Raw genomic sequence first — 10,366 nt, 5'->3', positions numbered from 1 at the left:
TACTTACATAAAGTGAAATTACCACCACCAAAATACGTCAATATCGTGCTTAATAATACCTTAAATCGTTATATGGAGTTTATCTTATGATGTGTATTGGTATTGTATAAGTCATAACGAAGTGATCAATCACTACATTTTTTTTTTTTACGTAAAAATCATAATTTTGACTCGTCAAAAGAAATCATGCTATTCCATTTTTTTTTTTTATAATTTTGGTACCTACGTAGTTCGAATTTTTTTTTTTTTTTTAGACAATTATTGTATTATTATTTAATTTAAATACGCAGTATATAATATTAATTACGTAAAATTGTTGTAGATTTAGATACATATTTGATTTATTAGTACCTAATCTTTTATGAAATATTTATTATAAATGAATTTTCACTCATTAAAAACTAACTTTCCTAGTTGCAATTAATAATGTTTTTCAATTCAACTAAAGAGAATTACAATTTTTTTTAGTTTTAACTATTCTTATAAAAAAAGCAAAATGTTATTATTTTTGTATACTTACATTTAAAATAGATTCATTTGTTATTTAACTTTTCAATAAAATATATAGATAATATTATAATGAATATGCTTTTTGGTTTGTAATATAATATTGTGTTATCCACTGGAAAATTATTTTCTGAGGATATTGTATGGTGGTATAATTAACCGATCTTGGATTCATATAAAAAAAGAGAAATTGTTGCACAAATATAAATATTTTTTTACATAGAAAAAAATATGTGTATTCCTAACAATACCGACTTTTTACTTGACCGGGATTATCAAATTTTACTAAATATGAATTTATTTGATAATTACTGAATTTCCTTGTTGAATGCAAAAATTATAAGTATACTCAAATGTATGTCAATTTCGTGTTTTTACTATAAAATAAATAAGTCCAAAGACACAAATATTCTTGTTTTATTTCTTTTATTATTCCTTACTTCCCATCCCATGGGTCAGTGGTGTCAGGTAGGTATGCTTGCCTTCTGATGGTGATTGGCAGGATAAAATCCTACGGTTAGGTTAGCAGTCTACATACGACAGTGGCGAAGGCTCCATAGTAGGCGATTATTTAAAGCCTACCTACTAAGAAAAATAGATCTTCAAGTAAATAATTTAAATAAAAACACTGAAAAATCCATGATAATTGATAGTCATCTATCGTCAGAATTTAGAAGTACATAGTTTTATTTTATAATTTAGTAAGGTAACCATAACGTCTGGATTCAACTATATGAAATCGAGGGTATACTGACAGAAAGCATTAACTCATTAAAACAAGTTCTGAGATAATCGCAAAAAGGACTTTAATTTTTTTTTCAAAGCGTTCTCCCACATATATTTTTTTATGATTTAAAAACATTTTTTCTACATTATAAAGACTAACCTTTATGGCAAACACAATATACGACATGTTACAAGTCCTGTATTTTGTATACGCAGAATGCATTAGGTCATTATGATGCTTTCTATCAGAATAAAAAAATAACAATATGATCTAATAATGTTCCTATTTTCTCACCATTATATCCTATGTCTTTGTGCGTTTTACCAGGACGTAGAACGTAAAATTGTATATACATTTTGGCATTTAAAACAGCAAAAACTTAAATAATGCGTTCTGTCAGTATACCCTCTAAATATTCGATGGGAATTTAAGATGTGGTTTGTATGCGTTTTTAGTCACGTGACGCCACTACGATACTTCCATCTTTTTATGGTGATATAATCATTTATAATATTGACTACGATCAGAAAAAGGGAAAAAACCAAAGATAGAGCTTTTCTTATTTTCTATAACAAAAACATTGAAACAAAAGACTACTGCCGGTTGCTAAGGTGGTCCTAGCAACTACAGTCGAACTTAGTTATTACGAACACGGAAATAGCGAGATCTCGGATGTAATGAGGAAACATTCGTTGACATTTAGTTAATGATTTTCTCCATACATTTATTCACTTTTATAACAAGCTACTTCTCAGGTATACCGAGCAAAACTGTTAATGCGTCAATCGTTTAAAAACAACATTTTCGACCCTAAGCAATAAAATCCAACCGGGAAGTTAACTAGACCAATGCCGCCAGGATTGGATTACGTTTATGACAAGTACCTAATTAGTGTTTTTGCCGACAACATTGAAAAAGTATCCGCTGCATGTAAAACATGCAAGCTCTGTGAAGGCGCTGGTGGCTCAGCACTTCATAACAGCAAACAACTTCTTGTAGTTGATGAATGCCATGCTTGTTTCAGTGATTTTTATGGTTTTCAGATTTTTATGTTCTATGCTTAAATAGAACGTGGCGCGAAAAATGTTATATAAGGATATAACGAGTAATGCTTATAACGAGGAAATTCAGTCGGTCCCATCTTCCTCGTAATAGCCAAATTCGACTGTATATCGTTACACAACGCGTGTTGTTATAGAAATCAATATGAAATGCTTATTTCATATTGACCGTACCAGAGTACTTCAAATTCCACCAATCAGGAAGTGATCTGTGGTCTTGTACTAATTATGAATATTGAAATTATTTTTTGAACGATCATAAACAATATTTTAAGTAAATAAATAACCAAAGCAAGAGGATACAACAGGCTGCTACCATTTGTATATTAGTATTTAAATTTACAAGCAACTTCTTTTACATACCTACCAATTTAGCCAAAATACAATGCTAAAAGCAGAAACACATTATTTACATCTCTGCATCAACTCATATTCGCCCATGATAGCTGTGCTGTAACATGTCGACTTATAGTATCGTGAGTCTCGGGTCAACATGTATTTGAAATCAGAGAATGGACCTAATAGGTTTAGCAAGTGACTGACATCTGTTTCTTGTAAAAACAATACATAATCTGTTAATACAACCTTCACTGCATGGATGCCCATATGATGCTCTTAGAAACGGAACACGGTGATGTAATGTAATGAACTCGTATGCTACAATTATCAGAATATTCAATAATAAAAATTGTCAACCTACAAAAATATTATGTCAATTACCTGTTATTTGTAGCTCCCTTCCAAACCACTAAAAACTAAGATGTAACTATTACGCATGACATACGATGTAATACAAGTGAGGTAACTTCAGTGTGGTTTTGATACATCTATGCACACTTTTTGCACGTGGTGTGAACTTAAACTTATCTCGCGTGTAGTGATGTGATAATAATATGTTTCTGCCTTAAGGCTTGATCTTTGATTGATTCATATATTTTGTTTAATCTATGAATCCGAAATCGGTCAAAGATAGAAGAAGAAGATACATACCCAATAATTGCAGCTAAATCTCTCGGGATAACACTGGAACTGATAAGGGAAAATGAAAATATAACTCTCAGATATATTTATCTTTCAAATTTTTATTAAATCATCAGGCATTATCAAAATACCTATTCATGATAGTAATATTGCACTTTTTATTGAAAAAGATACAATAAAGGCCATTAAAAATACGCAATAAACAATGACAATCGTAAATAAATTGAACAATAAGATTAATAATAACAAAACAATGGTTAAATAAGAAAAATAATTAAAAACAATAGTTAAACATTTAATTAATAATATAATAATAAAATTATCATAAAAAAAACATTCAATGGCACCCAGCGATCACATAACAACGAGTAAATAAAAGTTCCAATAATTGAAACCAATTTTATGAATCAGGTTTATTTTTGTAGGTACCAGAACCAATCCCTAAGCACATAAGATTGTTCTAAGCAGCATATTGAGTTTTAAAATATATCGATATCATATTTCAATAGGGAAACAACTCAAAATACCTCGTTCTAAGGTAATGGCGTATGAAAGTTTTGGACAAATTCTCATTTCAACGTTAAAGCCTTGATTTTTTTAGGTAAATGTGTTTATTACAACGTTTTTCTTAACTCGTATTCTTATTTGACCGGTACAAATCTTGCAATCGATTTCTAACTACTAGCTAGACATTTGAAACTTTTAGAATATATCAGAACACGATGCCAATGCATTTTTTTAATACTTTTAGCCATCTTTAAGTAGAATTGAATTCATTTTCAGTTAATTCTGTTTTGTATGAAAAGTTATTTCGACACCATTATTGGTTGCTAGGGGGTCTGGGTCCTAGCAACCAAATTATTAATATATACGTGCGTTACAATGGAAATCAATATGACATTTCAGTATTATTTCTATCAAATGCAAATTTTTTTGATCATTAAGCTAGTCGAGTCAAGTTTATATGATTCAACAGAAAATTTAAAAACATATATAAAAAGTTCTTTTTATCTTGTAATTTTTTTTTTTTTTTCCGACCATGTCCGATCCTAATAGGAACATAATATGGGCCTCCACAGAGTAGAGGTTTGTATTAACAGATTTTGTTTTTTTACGAGAAATGGATGTCGGCCACTTGCTCAACCTATTAGGTCCATACCCTGACTCACACACAAATTGAAAAACAATATGTGTACTTGCCAGACCCAGGATTCAAACCTGAGACCCACGGCGTGATAGTCGAACGCTTAAGCCGCGCGACCACCGTGGGTGGAAATTATTTTTATTTAGTTCAAAATAACAGCAATATATAATGAAAATTTACAGATTAATAAGGAATTAAGCCAGAAATTACACAATATAACTGAATTAATGATTAATCCCAGAAAGTATTTTTCGATTTTATGATACGTCTCTTTTTTACTGAATTGTAAAGAGAAAACCTTTCTACATCGAATGAACGACTCAAAACCTTGAAATTTTGAGTTGTTTCCTTATTGAAACGGGGTATCGATATACGTCATGTTGTCAACAGATTTTTAAGTGTAAAATTATGCATACATATTCTTATTATTCAAACACATTGCAATGTTTAGTTATGAAGGCATTGCTTAGCATTTATTATGAGTATTAGAATTCAATATGGTTAATTTAATGCAGAACCACGTGTTTGTTTTTTATATGCATTCAGATCTTGAACACATAAAAAAAAGATAATACATATATTAATAATTTTATTGTTGATCGACTTTGGCTTTGTTAATTATTATAATTGTATAATATTCAAAATCTCCGAAATTTTACAATATTAAAGTAATAATAAGATTATATTATAATAGAAAGAATTGTTTTTGTAATCATAAATTAAATCAAAAAAAAAATCCCTTTTTTGTACTCAAATATTGAAATTTGGAATGCGTTTTAAGATGGAGAGTGATTATTCAGTGTTGAAGACATCTAGTGGCATGCAATTTAAAACAATTTACTGAAAAATTATCATTGATACAATAATACAAATTAATTAGTCTTATAAAACAAACATTAGAATCAATCTTCACCAAGTGTTCCAGGCGATTTTAGTTTGACTTTAACCTTTTCTGGTAACCGGACAAAACAGAACAGCCAGGGAAAAATGAAACATTAATTTTTGTGGAATCTATTTAGGTTAGGTTAGGTCATTATTTCGTTGCACCTAGTTACCCAATCATTTTGAACATATTATATTGATTAAGATGAGATATCCTAAGCTTGCCGCAAAGTCCCGTTTATTTGAGGCTTTCTAGCGATTAGGAATGCAGAAATTAGGTATATAATTTGATTTATTATGGCGTATTGAAAATCTAAGCTATTAAAAATCTATCAACATAATAGAGATAGGACAATTTCAATATTAAATCTATATTTTTCCTGAAAGGTCATAGTTATATTTGTCATTGTTCTGTTTTGTCATGGAACCACCTTTTCTATGCCTCACGATATTAGTATGGCAGTATCTGACAGGCCGCAGATTTTTAACGACATACGTTGAATGTAGAGCGAAGCTCTTACTAAAATCGCTGTATTATCGATAACTTGTGGCTTAGTATTTCATAATTATTCAAACAGATATCACTGTGTGTTTAATTTTTTAGATTATGCAAATCAATTGACAGTGGCTAGTAATTTGAGTTTAAAGTCGGAAGAGATAACTCGCGAAATTTGTATGTACGTAATACATAATACAATACACGGAGTCGAGTCGTGGACCCTGAAGGCAAGAGAACGGAAGGCAATTGATGCCTTTGAGATGTGTTGGCGCCGAATGCTTCGCATTTCTTGGACGGAGCACAGGACGAACCAGTCAATCATCCAGGGACTGAAGATAAAGGAACGGCTCTTGACGATATGTCTGAGAAGAATTCTGCAGTTTTTTGGACATATTGTCAGGCGCGGACCGAACAACCTGGAGAGACTGGTAGTTTTGGGTAGCCTCCAGGGAAGGCGAAGCAGAGGAAGAGCGTCTTCGCGATGGAGTGACCAAGTGAAAGAGCTGACTGGGGGCACCATCCATTCTGCCCTTAGAGAAGCGGAAGATCGACAAGGATGGAAAGTCTTGGTCGCTCAAAGGATGGCGAAATTTAAATGTGGTCACGATCCTCAGCCATGAGTGCACGACCAAGAAGAAGAAGAGCTATTAATGTTTCTAAATTTACTTTATACTGTTGAAAGATCTTGTTACTATAATCCATTGATAAAAAAACATGTATTAATAAAAACTAGTGTAGAAATGCTCATTTTAGGTATTTAAAAAAAAAAAACAAATTTTAACTTAGATTTTAAAAAAGTTATCATTATTTTTAGATACACACTGATTAATTAAAATACATTTTCAAACAAAAGGTAATTTTGCTGTAAATTTCATTTAATAACACGTTTACCACATAGATGTCACTAGTATTTTTAATATAATTTCATCTGTAAACGCAGCTTCAGATATTCAGATATGGGTGTCTCAACACGAGTCTTTATTTGTCTCGACATATTGTTGTGTCTCGCGGTACAGTCACATATCATTAAAGGCGGCTGAATACAACACAAACCTTTTCAATCAACACTTAAAATGAGATGGCACAAACTGTAATATCAGTTTTTAAATAAAAATATTTATACCATAATATTATAATATAAAATAATTTGAAACCGATATACGAAAACATATTAATTTCATGTCCATGCAAAATGACAAATTAAAACATGTTACATAATTATTAATATGGAATCTCTATTTTAAAACATGTAAAAATTCATCAAACACTTTCAACTCGTTAAAAATAACAATTCCACTACTCAACCTTACAACATTATTTCAACACGTTACAAAACATTCATTTCAATTTATTATTTCAGTCATTTTTCTACCGTCAACCATCTTGTCCATCTTGGTAATGTATTTCGTAAGTTTTGTACCACACACATATTAACCCTTCAAATAAAAATCTTTCGATGGAATTATACAATGTAAGGTCCCCTTTCACATTGGGTGAGGCATCGCGAATGTTGGCGCACTTTGACGCATGTACAAAAACTGAAACAGCCACAACACAATACGTATGCCGGTCTCTGCACAATAGTGATCGTGGACATTCGCATTGCTTGACCTACAGTAAAGGGCAGCAAAAGAATTGCTAATATTGTAACATTTCTCTATCTATAACAGTGCAAAGAATTATTATATTACAAAAGCATACAAATTCTATTTCGACATCTGCTTCATCTTTCGTGACTAAATCAATTCATGCTATCAAAACGAGTATGAACAACATTCAAATGACCATAAACAATCCGTCATTCCCGCCAATATTAAAACAGTTTTATGTTACGATAATACCAGAGATAAAATATTTTTATTCACGCTGGAATTTTATAAAGGCAAAGGAAAATATACCTATATTAACACTCCCGTAACTGTATTGTCACCTTAGGTTACCCAGCTCAATAAACTGCAAATATTTCACTTAATATGCACTACGCCATCTTCATATTTTGGCTTTTCCTAAAATCATCAATATTGCATCTAATTAAATTGTTATTTATAATTAACTATTTCTTTTATTCAACAAATAATTCACAAGATTTAAGAATGTACCATTCTGAACATTGAACATATATTCAATTTGTTCAATATTCAGAATGGTACATTCTTCAATCTTGTGAATTATTCCTTGAATAAAAGAAATAGTTAATTATAAATTATTAGCAAGTTCAAGTAAGTTACATCATAAAAAATATTGGAGAAATCCATGACGTCGGTAGTAATTGAAGTAATAGGTATCTACTTTGATTTAATAAAACAAAAACCGATTGCCAAAGTAGCTTGATTTGGAAGAACGCTGATGAGTAGGTATTAAAAAGGCCAATAGTTAAAATTTGTCGCAATTAGTATGTCACTGGGTAGCATAGAGGTAAATGCGACGGACGGGGCGTAAACCCAGGAGGTGCAGGGTTCGATCCCCTGCCGGGGTGGCTTACTTTTTTCAAAAAAGATTTTTTCTATTGGTTATAATATATTTTCTCAGAAAGTGTTTTTCATAATTATGTATGTAAAATGTTATTATTTTCAAAATGGATTACCTGGTAAATACATATAATTGTTTGATAATCGTCAGATTTCATTTGCCTGTTACAAATAGTTATAAAATGCATATTACGTACAGAGCGTCACATTCAATTACCAACAAAAGTTGACTTGATGGAAGAACATGTAGAAATACTCATATGATTATAATTAGGTTTTGATGCCTTATTGATAATTGTATATATAAAACAAATAGCAAATAATGAAGATGAAACCTTATTAAACTTATTTATGTTGCCACAATAGGCATTTTCCTATTACCTACTGTAAATATTGTCAATCTCGTACAGTAACCCAAGGTGACATCACCGGAACGGACAGAATTTATTAGCATCGTAAAGGGAAGGTTAATATTATTACAATGTATGAATTTGGTTAAATCCATATACCAAATAACTGTTTTTTTCTACATATATATTAATAATTGTTATTTGTCTTTTAAAAAGTATGTAAGTACTACTTTGGAGTATTATGTCTTTAAAAATGGTAGGTAGGTATTTAATTCTACGTGCAAAGTTTTTTTTTATATTTAAAAGACTTTTAATTTGCAGACATTTACGATTTTTTAAATTACCTATTAATTATTAATCAATGGTTTCGCTTTGTACAAAAGTTTGCTTATATATTATCAAATATCAACAAATAAATTAATAAACAATGTAAATTGAATAAATCCCATTTATAACTAAATACGAATCCATAACCAAAAGATACTTAATAAAATATTAATGTTTATAAAGCTTACGAGTTATAAATAAAACAGTGAATATATTCACCAGCTAAGAAATTCCATTATAGGAATAATTTCTGTAAACTATATTCATAATAATTATTGCAGATATTTTTATGCATTCGGATGACTCGTAAAGAAGACTGGATATTAAAATATTATTTGGCATTAATAATAGCTATTTGTGTAAAGTAAAGCACAAGTCTTAGTATCCTGTAGAATATTTTTTAAAACATAACAAGCAATAATAATAAAGTATACCTACTAATGTAATAATATGTAGGTAGGTAAATTTAACAAACCATAGAGATACTCTATAATTAGGTAGATAGTAAACTTGGTAATGAATAAAAAGTCAAATGGCTCTATGATTTTTTTTGAATTTGGAATGAAGAATGAAGAAAAAAAAAATTGTAATTTAAAAAATATAATATGCAAGATGCAATATTAAGTCGCAAAATAATCTTATGACAGATTACATTACTATGTAAAATTTAACATTTAATAATATTGAGTATGGCGAGTTACAATCAGGTTAACTAACATAATAAATATGAAGGCTGCCACATCAGACCATCATCTCAGATCATAAACTTCGGACATTCGGATCGGACCGTTGACAAACGGCCTTAGGAAATATACCTATTTACTGGTTATATTACAATATTTTAGGTGGATTCAAATAAGGTTAGTTATATAAGGCATTGCTCGCTATAGTTTAACATATTAGTCAGTGGCAAAGGGTGGAGGTAGGCTCTTAAGATCCAACACAAATAGTGCACACTAAAATTTCAGTCAAATGTATTTGTTTCAATTGAACTAAGACTACACTGCGTAGATATATAGTATTTCTTAGTTTTTTTTAAATTCAATTAAGGCCTGCCTAATCCAAGCCGGTGGTTGCGCGGCTTAAGCGTTGGACTATCACGCCGTGGGTCTCAGGTTTGAATCCTGGGTCTGGCAAGTACACATATTGTTTTTCCATTTGTGTGTGAGTCAGGGTATGGACCTAATAGGTTGAGCAAGTGGCTGACATCCATTTCTCGTAAAAAACAAAATCTGTTAATACAAACCTCTACTCTGTGGAGGCCCATATGATCCTATTAGGATCGGACATGGTCGGGAAAAAAAAAAATCCAAGCCATAGTAGATAATAGTCAAAAAATATTCATCTATCTATAAAATAATATCTAAAATTATGTCATTGAACCATACATATTTTTGGATATTTTACAGATGGAAGAATA

General features: G+C 30.5%; 1 protein-coding gene across 1 annotated transcript in view; it reads right to left on the bottom strand.

The window, feature by feature from the left end:
- Nucleotides 1-10,366, bottom strand: part of dbe (KRR1 small subunit processome component homolog dbe) — a 466,431-nt gene that overhangs the window by 83,747 nt on the left and 372,318 nt on the right. The gene's annotated exons all lie outside the window — the stretch shown is intronic.

This window comes from Rhyacophila brunnea, unplaced genomic scaffold (genome assembly GCF_057557595.1).
Source record: "Rhyacophila brunnea isolate RB1 unplaced genomic scaffold, BYU_Rbru_1.0 scaffold_17, whole genome shotgun sequence".
In the NCBI taxonomy this organism is placed as follows: Eukaryota; Metazoa; Arthropoda; class Insecta; order Trichoptera; family Rhyacophilidae; genus Rhyacophila; species Rhyacophila brunnea.
Note: the sequence above shows the minus strand (reverse complement) of the source record. Positions and strands in the feature narration are given on the sequence as shown.